Raw genomic sequence first — 15,342 nt, 5'->3', positions numbered from 1 at the left:
TGGGTCAACTGACTCAGGCTCATGCTACGAAAAACAGCTGTGCAGACATTCGGGCGGGAGCTCTAAGCCCCTCCTGCCTCGCCAGGCTTCAGAGTCCAGCCCGAGCCCAAATGTTTATGCTGCAATTTTTAGCCCACCAGGTGAGCCCAAGTCAGTTGACCCAGACTCTGACTCGCTGCCAAGGTTACAGAGGAAGTGCGTGGAAGCCCCCAGAACTGAACTCTGCTTCCTACTCCCTTCACCATAAAACCATCCTGACTCTAATCCTAACCCCCCTCATTCCAGGGCTCTCGGACAATTCATGTTCTGGGCTGCACTTTTGCCAGTGACACGTCCTTTCTAGTGTAGTCCAGGAAACTCACATGGTTTTGATTTTGAAAGGCCCACAAAGATATTTGGCAAACCATCAGTCCCCGCTGTGGTCTTATCTCTCTCGGTATTTTGAAAACAAATGTAACACCCAGCTGAGATATTTAACTTGGAAATGTGGCAGCTGTGTAGAGGAGCTCAGAAACTATTTTTGAACACAATGTCATGAGGAGATTTTTTTCATAGTCAGAACAATTACAATCTATCTGCTCAATAATAATAATACTTAGCATAGCCAGCATTACTCTATCTTGCGAACATTAATTAATTCTCACAACCCCCTCTGAGACTGTATTATCCACATTATAAAGATGGAGACACTAACGCCCGTATTCTCAACAGGGCCACTCATTTTGACTAGCTCTGGTTTTGCATCACTAATTTAATACACCGTAAGTCTGATATTTATGAACATAAGAACTGCAAGCCTGGATCAAACCTGAGGTCCATCTTGTCTTGTCTACGATCTCCACCAGGGGCCAGCACCAGATCTTCAGAGGAAGGTGTAAGAACTTTGCAGTGGGCAGTAGTGAGATAATCTTCCCCCTGCATTAGGTCTCCTCTTAATTTCTAATCGTTAGAGACTGTTTTAAGCCCAGAAACATGAGGGTTAATATCCCTTCCAGAGTTTGTTGGTGATTTGTTGGTAACTCTGGATATTCTTGTTATCCATATCAATGTCCAATCCCCTTTTGAAACTTCCTAGATTCTTGGCCTCAATGACTTCCTGTGGCAGATTTCCAGTCTGATTGTGTGAAAAAATATTTCCTTTTACTGTTTCTGCACTTGCCACCTTCAGCAATACTGAGCACTACCGACTCCAAGTGAAGTCACTAGGTGCACAACACCTTTAAAAGTTACGCCTGAACTCAAGTGGAACACCCCAAAATTGAAGCACTTAAAATAGACCCTGATCCTGCTAGTCACTATGCCCACACAGAGCCCCACTGAGTTCATAGCTTCTTAAGGCTAGACAGGGCCATTTTGATCTTCTAGTCTGATTCTCCTAACACAGGCCAAGGAACTGCACTCTATTTCTGCATCAAGTCTACAGCTTATTGGTGAGACAGATTAAATCTTTTAGAAAGACATCCAGTCTTGATTTAGTCATATAGTTCAAAGCCAGAAGGGCCTATTAGATTATCCAGTCTGATCTCATGGGCCATTAACTTTCACCCAGTTATCTCTATACTGAGCCCAGTATCTTGGTCTTTGACTAAAGTGTAATTTACGTTTGGCAAAAGTATATCTTCCAGAAAGGCATCCAGTCTTGAATTGAAGACATCAAGGGATGGAGAATCCACCATGTGCCTTGGAAGTTTGTTCCAGTGGTAAATCACCCTGTTTTTAAAAAAAAAAAAAAAAAAAAATTAATTTCTAATTCTGTTCCAGTGATTATTTACCCTCATTGTTACAAACGTGCACCTTATTTCTAGTCTGAATATGCTTAGCCTCAGCTTCCAACCATTGGATCTCATGACTCTTTCTGATAAAGAGCCATCTATCAAAAATCTTTTCCTCACATAGACACTTGTAGACTGTGCTCAAATCACCTCTTAACCTTCTCTTGAATAAAGCAGGGTGAGCTTCTTTAGTCTCCTGCTAGAAGGCATTTTCCAGTACATAAATCACTCATGTGGCTCTTTTCTGAACTCTTTCCAATTTTTCAATATCCCTTTAGAAGTGTGGACCCTGGCACTGGACATAATATTTGAATAATGGTCTCCCTGGTGTCATATACAGAAGTAGTACCACCTCCATATTCCTACTTTATAGTCCCCTGCTCATATATCCAAGGATCATATTCTCCCTCTTGAGCTGCCAGTGTGAAGCTGTAGCTAAGTTCAATTGGTATCACTATCTACCACGAACCCTAAGCACTTCTTTGAGTCACGGCTTTCCAGAATACGCTCTCATATCTTACAAGCGTAACCTTCATTCTTATTTCCTACTTGTGAGCTTTGCTGTAACTGGAGTAGAGAAAAGAAGTTTTGAATTACACAACAAAAGAACAGGTTTCAGAGTAACAGCCGTGTTAGTCTGTATTCGCAAAAAGAAAAGGAGTACTTGTGGCACCTTAGAGACTAACCAATGTATTTGAGCCTAAGCTTTCGTGAGCTACAGCCCAGTATCCATCGGTGCATCCGATGAAGTGAGCTGTAGCTCACAAAAGCTTATGCTCAAATAAATTCGTTAGTCTCTAAGGTGCCACAAGTACTCCTTTTCTTTTTACAACAAAAGAAGAATTTCTGCCAGCTACAGCTCAAAAAAAAATCAAACCTGATTCCACCCACGAATATCTTTCAGGAAACTATAAATGCCCATTTGCACCATCCCCTCCTTCATTTATTCCTACTAATGGAAAGTGCAAGAGAAGGGAGCAGATCACTGAAGGTATGTCTACACTGCAAGCTGAGATGTGATTACTGCATGGGTAGACATACCCCCACTAGCTATCTGCACTGTCATGTCTAAAAACAGCAATGTAGATAGACAGGGCAACAGGGGCTTCAGAGCAAGACAAGCGCAGCTGGGATCCTGAGTATATACTCGCATTGCTAACCCATGCCACTATGTTTACACTGTCATGTTTAGCTGTGCTACCATGCATATGGCTATCCATGCTGCAGTCACACCTGGGATTACACTGTAGACAGACCCGGAGACTCAGAACTCCTGGGTTCTAGTGTCAGCTCTACCACCAACTTGCTGTTTGGCTTTGGGCAAATCACTGCCTCAGTTTACACACCTGTCAAGTGTTTTGTAGATGTAAAGCAGCACATACGGGCTTGTGTGTTAACGCTCTGTTTTGCTGTTGCTTCTGCTAAAGACAATGGTAATCTGTTAGCATTCAAACTACACCGTGGCCGGGAAAGACAGAGGAAAAAAATCAATCGGCAATAAACACGTTGGGCTGACTGTTGCTCCACATGAATTTTGAATCAACAGCGTCTGTCTGGCACCAGCGACTACCAGGCAAGAAAATGCAAATCTTCCCTATCAGAGTCGGCAGCGCTCTTTGATTTAGGCTCATTTAATAAGAGTAGGGTTTACAGATTTGTCTCTTGCTGTTACCTGGAGCAAGCACTGAAGTTCTTTTGTAAAATAACAAAAGAAAACCTTCATTCTGTGACAACAGACTCAATGGTCTCCTTTGCTGCAGTGAAAATTAAATGTTTTTTTTGGGGGGAAAAGGATAATATGGCATTCTGAGCATGTACCGCTGTAAAGCTCCATGAATAATGTGCATGTTAATTGAAGCTTAATAATATCAATGCTTCTCAAGGAATGAACTTGAGGAGGAAAAGCTTGAATAACTCACACATGCCTGTAAGGGTGCAATCTCTTAAGATGGAACACTCATGCTAGATGAAATAATCAAGTTATATTCATCTGTCAAACTGGGCTGTGAGGCAGACAACTTTTAAACTAGCTGGCACAGAATAAATATTGCGTGCTTGTATTTATAGATACATCCTTTAGTTTATAGCACCCATCATTCACGATTCCAGCATGCATTCCAGATTCAATAGGGTGTCCCTTCACCCACCACCGAAAGGCAGCCATCTCTGGGACAGAAGAAGGCAGGCAGTACACAACCCAGGACTGCCAATAAAATGGCCCCTTCTGTAGCTTTGCCCTCTGCATTGTACTCAGAGCAGTAGAGGCTGGAGACTTCTGGAAGTGGAGAGACAAATCTAACTCCACGCTCCAGCGGGGATTGGGAAAAATGCTTCCTTAAGAAATGCTGGTGATTTTTTTTTTTATTGAAATTGCACTACTGTATTGTGTTCATTTCAGCCACATTATATATACATCTAAGCTTATCTTGACCATTTTATGTAAGTTTCTACATGCCAGAATGAAGAGGCCTAACATAAGAGTCTGAGCTAAAAGTCTCACAGGTACCCACACTTCAATCACCTCCCCAGAAAGAGGGAGAGGTGAAGAGAGAAAGGGAATAAGGAGAAGCAGCGGCGGTTGGGAGAGATGTCCAGATACAATATCCCCTTCCCGAATGAAACACGCTTATCACGTTTCTGCTGTTTTCTCCTCTAAGATGATGTTTTCCCCCCTGCCATCTCTTATTGCCTCTCTCTCTCATCTTCCTGTTCATATCACTCCCTGCCCAGGATACAGAGAGGCCTGTTAATATCAGTCCTGTCCGCCTCCTTTGGTTTTTTTCCTGTTCTCTCTTTATATTTCCCTTTCCCACCGTGCTTCTCTAAACACAGGAGAGGCATGGCAGTGGTAGGAAAAGTTGTTTGTGCTCCTTCCATTCCAACGGCCATATCTGACAAGGTCACTGGCTAGCCCTTGCCCACGAGCTGTACCAGAGCCACCCCCACCAGCACAGAAGTACCCACTTCCACTCCATTCTCAACCCTCACATGGCTGGAAGGGGAACTCCCTTTCTTTCCACCCCAGCATCCCTTTTCCATCCTCCATGACTGCCAACACCTGTGCCTCCACCTTGAAGGATTTAGGAGCCCAGTAGCCTTTACTGGACTCCACTGAGGTACTGCTGCGTACTTCCCTAACTTACAGTGCACTGTACATATATTAACAATCCTGCATACACTGCACAGTGCTACATAAACAATTGTCATTCTCAAACATCCATGTCTCCCACAAGCAGATTACATTCTGAAAGCTTTTGCCAGGGAAAGGTTTAGGAGTTTTTTGTGGAATCAAGATTCCTAATCTGGGCAAGGAATCCATGTGACTGGGCACTCATTTTTTAAAAATCTAGAAGGCAAGAGACAGGAGAAAATGGAGACTGGGAAAATCCATCCTACCAGGTATCCTGACATGAATTTTTGCCTCCAGAAGAGCATGAAATTTAGCTGAGGGGGCAGATTCTTCACCCTGCTGAGCTTCCAGATGCCAGCTAGTGCAGATTACAATAGTCCTTTGGGTTGGGCAGAGAATCAGGGGCCATAATTAGCTCTCCGACACCACCTGTTAATTGTAATAGAGAAGCAGGGCCTAGGTGGGAGATGCAAACTGTCTCCATTTTGGGTGGGGTCCACAGGGTCTTTGCTGCCCATGAAAGAAGTACTCACCAGCATGTGCATACCTTAGGCAATTTACTCCACTGATCACATCACATTTCCACTCTGAAATTTGTTGACATCAACTATCTAAGCTAACACCTTCGGAGGTACCACTATTTCCTCTGACCCTATCAGTTCTCACACACGAGCAGGGTCAGGCTGGTACAGTAGTTGGATGAATGATAGAGTGCTTTCTCCTCTGAGTCAATGCTCCTTAATGGGTGCCGTGTTGCTGCAAAGGCTAGGTTTAGATTTATCATAAAATTTAGAAGCTGGCCACTAAACACTGGCCATTTTCAGGTGTTCTGGCCCATTATGCAGACCTAAATTCCCCTGCTGTTTCAACTGTATATAGGGCTCCTTATGTCCTGCCCTAAACTATTATGTGATGTTTTCCATGCTGTTAAACAGGTGCTACATTCTGCCCCAGATGTAGTTGAAAGCATTCCTATATTATATACCTCACAGAAATGTGGGGATCCTTAGTGTATGTTTATAAAGTGCTTTGAGAGCCTTGGAAGAGAGGGTCTGCAGAAGGCCAAAGGATTATTTAGGCAAGTACACACCAGTTTTCAGCTGTCACATGACCTAGTGTGCTGACTGAGACGGCCTTTCTCACTAGATGCTGCAAATAACAATGCATAAGCAGAAATGGAAGCCCACACTGTGGCCTCTTTCATGCTGAAAAAGAATGGGACAGATCAAGAGAATCCCAGATGCTAGTGCTGGCAAAGACCGGTTAGATTATCTATGCCACCTTTTCTACTGATAATTTCACTCGATAACCGCCCTGTCCTGTTCTTTCCCTCTGAAGCATCTGGTACTGGCCACTGTCCGAAGACAGGATACTGGATTAGATGGACCACTGATCTGACCCAGCATGGCCATTTTTACATCTTATAGGGGGAGGGATAGCTCAGTGGTTTGCGCTTTGGCCTGCTAAACCCAGGGTTGTGAGTTCAATCCTTGAGGGGGCCATTTAGGGATCTGGGGCAAAAATTGGGGATTGGTCCTGCTTTGAGCAGGGGGTTGGACTAGATGACCTCCTGAGGTCCCTTCCAACCCTGATATTCTATGATTCTATGAAGATTTCTCCTTAAAGGTCTCTTTTCAAAGGTTTGGTCCAGTCCCAAACAATATGGCTTCCACAATTCCTCAAGGAATCATTCCCCAGTCCAACACATTTCATTCCCAGGGAACTCTCCATGAGTTTCACCCTAAAGTACTCATCTCTTCATTCACCCCATTCACGCGAGCTATTGTCCCCTCAGGTCCCTTCCATCAACACCACTAAACCCGACTGAAGAAGACAGTTTGTTCACACATGGAAGAAAACCCCTTTCACTCCCAGGCTGTGAGAGAGTCCCCAAGAGAACCACCAGCTCCTGTCTCCCCATTCCTGCCTCTTTCATCATCCCCCTCCTCACTTTGCCCCCCCTCCCATCACCACTCAGCCACCATCCTTCCCTTCCCTTCCCCAGGCACTCCTCCATCAGCCCTTGCCTCCTCACTCCCCCCAGTCTCCTCCCTGGCTTCTTCCATCACTCCTTAGCCCCAATTCCCTCACCCCCTCCTCCTGAGCCCCCACAGCTTCCCCTCCCCATCTGCACCCTATTCTCTTCCCCCACTCCCCTCAGCCCCTTCCCCTTCCGAGCCCCCTCCCCTCAGCCCCCAATTCTACTCCCACCCCCTCTGAGTCCCTCAGCCCCCCATTCCCCTCCTCAGCCCCCTCCCCTCTGACCCCATCCCCCTCCTGAGCCCCCTCCCCTCAGCCCCCATTACCCTCCTAAGCCCCCTCCCCTCAGTCCCCATCCCCCTCTGACCCCCTGCCCTCAGCCCCACATCCCCCTCCCGAGCCCCCTCCCAAGCTCCCCTCCCTGCCCCCATCAGCCTCCTATTCTACTCCCCCTCCCCCCATCAGCCGATTCTCCTCCGTCCCCGCCCCCCTCCTGAGGCCCCCATTCCTCTCAGCCCCACCAACCCCCTCCCCTTCGCCGCAGTGGCGCGGGCACTGCGCATGCGTGGCCGCGGCGGCGGCTCCTAACTGGGGGTGGGGGGGAGGCCGCTCGCACCGCCGGCGCGCGCCACCAAGGAGAGCGGGCACAGCTCGCCCCCTTTGCCCCCGCCCACCGCCGCTCGAACACCTCCCTCTCCTACCTCATTGGCTGAGGCTGGCTGGAAGGCGTTAGCGCGTGTCCCTTTCCTTAGCGCCCATTGGCTGAGCGCGAGAAACCCCCGGCTGTGAGGGGTGGGGGAAGGGAGAGCCCTGAGATACTTTCCCATTGGTTGCCGCGCTGAAAGCAGTGGGCGGGGTTATATCGGGATCGTCTCGACCCGTTGGCCGAGGCATGCGTCATGTGTCTTCCCATTGGATAAGGGCGGTTGGGACTCCACCCTCCTTGGCTGAAAGAGGGGAGGAGCGCGAACCACCCTCATGGCCCTGATTGGCTATGCAACTCTGACGCGCACGCGAAGGCGCGGCTGCGCCCAGAGGGAGAGGGCGGGGACGGGTGATTGAGTGCGCGAGCCCCGCTAGGGCCCGCCCAGTGACCGAGGCTGCCGCGAAGCGCGCGCGCGGTGGAGTTGGACCGGGAGCGCGCGCGGTGCTGCCTTCCGCGGGGGCGCGCGCAAGGGGGAGCTCGAACGTCTCCCTCACACACGGCAGTGGCGGTTCCTTTGTCCCCCCCAGAAAGAGACCCGGGCCGGCCGCCCGCCCGCCCGCTCGCTCGCTTCCCCGGCGGGGATGGACCCCGCGAGCGGCTCCTCCCGGGACGGGCACGGTAAGTCCGGGAGGCCTGACGCGCCGCGGGGGGGGGCCGGCCGGCTCCCCCATTGAATGAAATGGCGGGGAGGAGCGAGGGGCTGAGGGGGCTACGGCGGCCTGGGCGGGTCAAGAGGCCTCCGTGATTTCCCTTTGCGAGAGATCGGCCAGCTTATTGTGTGGGATAGGGGAGCAATTAATAACACCCCCCACAACCCCCCCATCAGGAGCCCCAGGGCACAGCCCCCCCCCGCTAACATCCTCCCTTCCCCCGTCCCTGGGGCCCTGCCCCCATTGATACCCCCATCCCTGATACAGTTCCCCTTCCCCCCCTTACCAGCACCCCCATCCGTGGGGCACGGCCCCCCCATTAGCATCCTCCCTTCCCCCGTCCCTGGGGCCCTCCCCTCATTGACAGCCCCTCCCCCATTGACACCCCCATCTATGGGGCACGGCCCCCCCCCCCCCGCTAGCATCCTCCCTTCCCCTGTCCCTGGGGCCCTGCCCCCATTGATACCCCCATCCCTGATACAGTTCCCCTTCCCCCCCCCTTACCAGCACCCCCATTTGTGGGGCACAGGCCCCCCCCCGCTAGCATCCTCCCTTCCCCCGTCCCTGGGGCCCTGCCCCCATTGATACCCCCATCCCTGATACAGTTCCCCTTCCCCCCCCTTACCAGCACCCCCATTTGTGGGGCACAGGCCCCCCCCCGCTAGCATCCTCCCTTCCCCCGTCCCTGGGGCCCTGCCCCCATTGATACCCCCATCCCTGGTACAGTTCCCCTTCCCCCCCCTTACCAGCACCCCCATCCGTGGGGCACGGGCCCCCCCCATTAGCATCCTCCCTTCCCCTGTCCCTGGGGCCCTCCCCTCATTGACACTCCCATCCATGGGGCACGGCCCCCCCCAGCATCCTCCCTTCCCCCGTCCTTGAGGCCCTGCCCCCATTGACACCCCCCTCCCCTCATTGACACCCCCATCCCTGGTACACTTCCCCCCCTTACCAGCACCCCCATCCATGGGCATGGCCCCCCCGCTAGCATCCTCCCTTCCCCCATCCCTGGGGCTCTCCCACCATTGACACCCCCTCCCCCCATTGACACCCCCATCCTTGGTACACTTCCCTTTCCCGCCCTTACCAGCACCCCCATCCCTGGGGCATGGCCCTCCCACTAGCATCCTCCATTCCCCTGTCCCTGGGGCCCTCCCCCCATTGACACCCCCATCCCTGGTATACTTCCCCTTACCCACACCCCCATCCATGGGGCACTGCCCCCTGCTAGCATCCTCCCATCCCTGGGGCACTGTCCCCATTAGCCCCTTCCCCCCCCATTAACACCCGCATCCCTGGTACACTTGGCACTGCCCCCCACTAGCACCCTCCCTTCCCCCATCACTGGGGCACTGTCCCCATTATCCCCCATTCCTTGGTACATTTGTGCCATCAGCACCCCCATCCCTGGGGCACTGCCCCCCCCCCACGAGCATCCTCCCTTCCCCCATCCATTGCCCCTCACCCTGTTAACACCCTGTCTGTGGTACAGTTCCCTCTTCCCCCATCAGCATCCCCACCCCTGGGGCACTGCCCCCCCATTGGTATTGTTCCTCCCCCCTGTGAGCACCACTATCCCTGGGGCACTGCCTCCCCAGTAGCATTGTTCCTGCCCCCATTGACAGCCCCTCCCCCATTGACACCCCCATCTATGGGGCACGGCCCCCCCCCCCGCTAGCATCCTCCCTTCCCCTGTCCCTGGGGCCCTGCCCCCACTGATACCCCCATCCCTGATACAGTTCCCCTTCCCCCCCCTTACCAGCACCCCCATCCGTGGGGCACGGGCCCCCCCCCCCCGCTAGCATCCTCCCTTCCCCCGTCCCTGGGGCCCTGCTCCCTGTTGTTACTATCAGTTCTCCCCCATTAGCACCCCATCGTCAGTGCACTGTACTCTGCTAGCATCTCTTCTCTCCCTATCAGCACCCCATCTCTGGTGCACTGCCTCCATTAGCATTTCTGTTCATTCTGGGGTTCGGCCCCTCCTCAAGCATGCTGTCTATTAGCATCAACCCCTCCTGCCACCTCCAGTCACGAATCCTCTCCCCCCTCTCCCCGATACTGCCCCACCCAGGGGCTGTGCCCCCTCCTCCAGTCAGCCTCTTTCCTTCGTCCTTTCTCCACTGTGCCTCTACCTCATTAGCATCCCCCTCCACCCAGAAATTTCCCTGCTCCTTAGTGTCTCGCTCTTTAGGCTGGGGTACTTCCCCACCATCCATGTCTGTTACCCCATCCAATCTACCCCAAGGTTACTGCCCCCCATAATATCTCCTACCCTTTGTGAACCAGTTTCACCCATCAGCATCCTCCCACTCCCCTTGGGGTACTGCCTCTATTTTAGCATCCTTCCTCCTGCCAAGGGACATTTCCTCACCTCATTTTAGGGATCCTGTCCTCACTACCATCATCTGCCCAGCCCTGAGGAACTGCGTTTCCCCATCTCTTCCCTCTGGCTTGCTATTCTGCCCTCAAGAGCTATACCCCCCCCCCCCTTCTCCTTCCTTGGGTGATGTGAGGAGTGTGGCCTTAGATTCCTCAGGCCTACAACCTCCAGGCTGGACCTCCTACACATGTGCATGCTTTCCATTCATATATATATTGTGGGGAGGGTTCCAATTTTCCATCTGCCTAGGGCAGATCCACAGAATCAAGCCCAGTCACTTGTGCTTGCAGGAAGGGCTAGAAATCCTCTCCCCTAGCTGAATCCCATTGCCCATGCTCCCATTTCCTGGAGAGACACCCCTGTTCTCATGTGTTGGGGGAGGAGGTTGAAAGGTGCACCATTAGCAGCAGCAGCTGCACCAAATAGGCACATAACCACAGGCAACTCCACCGGCAAAGCCCATTGTCAGATGTGTTGGGGGAAGGGGTGAAAAAGAATTGCCCCAGTTCTACTCGGCTCATTTACATGAATTTGAGGGTGGGGGCGATTTAAAGAGGATCTGCTCACAAAGCCCATTAATAACCACCCCCTCTGCCCACAGCATTCTCCTTCCCCCCTGCCCCCACACCCACATGGCTTTCTGATACACACAAAGCACATTTAAATATGAATGGTTTCAATATGTAGCACAACTTCCACTTGGAAATCAATTGGAAATAAAAGCAATATTTACTGATACCCCAATATTTTAATGGTGGGTTTTAACTGTTCTCCTTCATCACCTGTTTTTGGGACAAATTTGTATCGCCTTTGTTGGTCACACAACAGTTAACAAAGTAGTCTAATTGTTTTAAGGCAGAGGCTCTTTGTTGTATTTTGTAAGATTTGTAGCAGGTTTTTAATAACTGTCAAATATATTGGCTAATACACCTATTTTTGTGGTGTGTGTTTCTGAGGATCATTCATATAAAAAGTCTTTTTAATTCAACATTCACAAAATGCCCTACATTTTTTAAGATACTGCAGGTTTTGATGTGTATAAACTTGACACAAATATTAGCCTGCGTTGAAGTCTGAGACATTTAACTATATATTAAATAATACCTCGTTCTAAATGTTAGATATTTTTACAAATGTTTTTTCCTCATTCCCATCTTTGAGAGAGAAATTACTCTAAGTATCTGAATTTCTCTTCTGCATAATTGTTTTAATGTTCAGATATTAGATGCAATATCTTTATTTTAAAGTACAACCCAATTTTCTGCATGTCTCCTTCAGAGATGGAGGATAGTGACAGATATTTGACATTTGCTGGGAGGATTTCTTCAGGTTTTTTACTGGTAGACTGGATGTATGTCTTCATATGTTTTGCATTCATCTTTGCTTTGGTCCCTCAGTGTAATGACAGATAAATGGTATATAGCGTGTTCAGATCACTGACTGTGCTTTGCTAATCTTCTTGCCATTAAAATATGAAAGGGGATAGGCAAGTTAACTGAGGGAATCTGTTAATTTTCTGTTAAAATAATTTATATTTTCCTTTTTCAAAGATCAGAATCTAAAGAGAAGCAGAAATGGGGATATAATTAAAGGATTTGTGCAGCTGTTTTTTAAAATTCATGAGTTGCATTAAGATCATATAAAAATGAGTGGCTTTTAAGTGTAGCATATTTGATTACCTTTCTACACAGGTTGGGTTTTCAGCATAGTGGAACATACTTATCACAGCAGACAGTTCAAGAAGGAGGTCATCCCCAAGTGAGACTTCTGTGGCATGTTTCCTTATTCTTTGCAGCTGGTATTTTCAAAGCAGTTGAGGGGATTTGGGTGCCCGACTCCTTTGAATCCCATCCTTTGTGTTATTCGGGGATGAACCTCAAGAAGAGAAAATGTGCTTTTTAATTTTATTTTTAATGCCTGAATGGTTTTCAAAGGTTTTAAACCTTCCCAAGGCTTTTATTTCTGTGTAATGAGAATTCTGCTATCATTTTCTCTGTTAAAGAAAACTCAAATAAAACTGATACTCCACAAATTATAAAAGATACTTTAGCAAATAACTGTTAAAATTGCAAATGCTTAGTTTTTTAACCAACTAGTAACATTTTTGAAGCAAGTAAGCTTTCAAACTAGATAATTAAGAACATAAGAACGGCAGTACTGGGTCAGACCAATGGTCCATCTAGCCCACTGGTTCTCAAAGTTTTGTACTGGTGACCCCTTTCACATAGGAAGCCTCTGAGTGTGACATCCCCCCGTAAATTAAAAGCACTTTTAAAATATATTTAACAACATTATAAATGCTGGAGGCAAAGCTGGATTTGGGGGGAAGGCTGACACCTTGTGACCCCCCCCGTAATAACCTCGCGACCCCCTGAGGGGTCCCAACCCGCAGTTTGAGAATCCCTGATCTAGCCAGTATCCTGTCTCTGACAGTGCCAGATCCTTCAGAGGGAATGAACAGAACGGGGCAATTTTGAGTGATCCATCCCCTGTCATCCAGTCACAGCTTCTGGAGTTGGAAATTTAGGGACATGGGGTTGCATCTCTGACCATCTTGACTAATAGCCATTGCTGGACCCCTCCTCCATGAATTTAGCTAATTCTCTTTTGAAGCCAGGTATACTTTTGGTATGCACAACATCCCATGGCAACAAGTTCCACAGGTAGACTGTGCATTTTATGAAGAAGTACTTCCTATTGTTTGTTTTTAAACCTGCTGGCTATTAATTTAATTGGTTAACTACTAGTTCTTGTGCTCTATGAAGAGGTAAATAGTCACTTTCTGCACACCAGTCGAGTTACAGACCGCTGTCCTATCTCCCCTCTTAGTTGTCTCTCTTCTAAAATGAAGAGTCCCAGACTTTTTTTAATCTTTCCTTGTATGGAAGCTGTTCCATACCTTAATAATTTTGTGTTGCCCTTCTCTCCACCTTTTCCAGTTCTAATGTGTCTTTTTTGAGATGGGATGACCAGAACTGCACACAGTAGTCAAGGTGGGGACGTACCATGGACTTATATAGAGGCATTATGATATTTCCCATTTTATTATCTATCCCTTGCCCAATGATTCCTAACGTTCTATTAGCCTTTTTTGCTGCCGCTGCACATTGAGTGGGTGTTTTCAGAGAACTATCCACAATGACGCCAAGATCTTTCTTCAGTGGTAACAGCTAATTTAGACCCCATCATTCTGGATGTATAGTTGGGATTATGTATTTCAATGTGCATTACTTTGCATTTATCAACATTGAATTTCATCTGCCATTTCTTTGCCCAGTCATCCAGTTTTGAGAGATCCTTTTGTATCTCTTTGCAATCAGCTTTGGTTTTAACTATCTTTTCTAATTTTGTATTGTCTGAAAATTTTGCCATCTCGCTGTTTACCCCTTTTCTATATCATTTATGGACATGTTGAACAGCATAGGTCCCAGTATAGATCCTTGGGAGACCGCCCTATTTACTTTTCTCCATTGTGAAAATTGATCATTTATTCCTACCCTTTGTTTCCTATCTTTTAAACAGTCACTGCTCCATGAGAGGATCAGTGAATTACAATAGTCCCTTCTGGCCTTATAATATGTGAATCTAAAAAAAGCACCAAAATGCTTTGGCAATAGGAAAAACATTACAAATGAATAAAATTAAGTATAACTTTTTTCTGTGATCAAGAGGGTAGTAACAGTTCTCTAGGGTCCTATATTAATTTTTGTTTCGATTGAAATTATGGCTATGAAACAAATAAGATATTTTGGGGCAGAGAGAAGTGTGAGATCCCTGCCGCTTTAACAAACATGTTCACACAAAGATCACTAGTTTTGATTCTTGAGGCAATTAATATTTTATTATAATACATTAGCACTCAGGGTTTTAGTCTAGGTCAGGCTATCTCAGCTGTGCTAGGCTATGTACAAATACAGAATTGTCCATCATCCCTGCCTATTTGAAAAGATGACTATTCTGTGAAGGGTTAGGGGAGTGGGAAACAATCACTTATAAATGTTTTAAATGGAATATATGGATTTTTTGTAATCATTTCAATAAATGTTGAGTTTACTCAGCTGCACCTCATTATGTTAGAATAGCACCTGGGACCTCCAATCAGGGTCAGAACAAACCAATGGATCACACTGAACAAATATTTAACATTGTCTTTACAAAGTGTACTTTACAAACACGCAACAAAAAGACAGTCCATGCCCTGAAGAGTGTGCAGTGCAAGTATCTTTTTGTAGTGGATTGAAGCAGGAGAGCACATAAACCAGAGCAGTGATGATGATCCATGCATAAGGGGCAGCATAGAAGAAAGCAAAAAGGTGTTTGTGGGAGGAGTGAACAAGTGGTAATTGAGGCTGGCATCAGTATAAGGTGTGGGTTGTGATAAGAGTGGATAAGTAGAGAGGGGCAGAGTTGTAACAGGCCTTGGAGGTTAGATGTCTTCACTAATAATAGCTGGTGCTTTTCATCAGTAGATCTCAGTGCTTTACCAAGGAGGTCAGTCTAATTGTCCCCATTTCACAGATTGTGAAACTGATGCGTACTGTGGGGAGTAACTTGTTCAAGGTCACCCAGCAGGACATTGGTAAGCCGGGACTAGAACTCAGGTCTCCTTAGTCCAAGTTTAAGTCCAGTTCTCTGTCCACTAGCCACACTGCGTCCTAAGCTCCCTGTTAGGGTTTATCTCAACCAGCTAACAGGTTAAAACTGTAACTGCCCTGTCAATGCTA

The 15,342-nt window shown here is 48.1% G+C and overlaps 1 protein-coding gene across 1 annotated transcript in view; it reads left to right on the top strand.

The window, feature by feature from the left end:
* The first annotated feature begins 8,021 nt into the window (after positions 1 to 8,021).
* The window catches only part of SMARCA4 (SWI/SNF related BAF chromatin remodeling complex subunit ATPase 4), a 57,618-nt gene continuing 50,297 nt past the window's right edge, over positions 8,022 to 15,342 (top strand). Inside the window, exon 1 of the mRNA XM_077838454.1 lies at positions 8,022 to 8,206. The gene's annotated coding sequence lies outside the window, so the exon portion shown is untranslated. The remainder of the gene's footprint in view (positions 8,207 to 15,342) is intronic.

The sequence above is a fragment of the Eretmochelys imbricata genome, chromosome 20, assembly GCF_965152235.1.
Source record: "Eretmochelys imbricata isolate rEreImb1 chromosome 20, rEreImb1.hap1, whole genome shotgun sequence".
Classification (NCBI taxonomy): Eukaryota; Metazoa; Chordata; order Testudines; family Cheloniidae; genus Eretmochelys; species Eretmochelys imbricata.
Note: the sequence above shows the minus strand (reverse complement) of the source record. Positions and strands in the feature narration are given on the sequence as shown.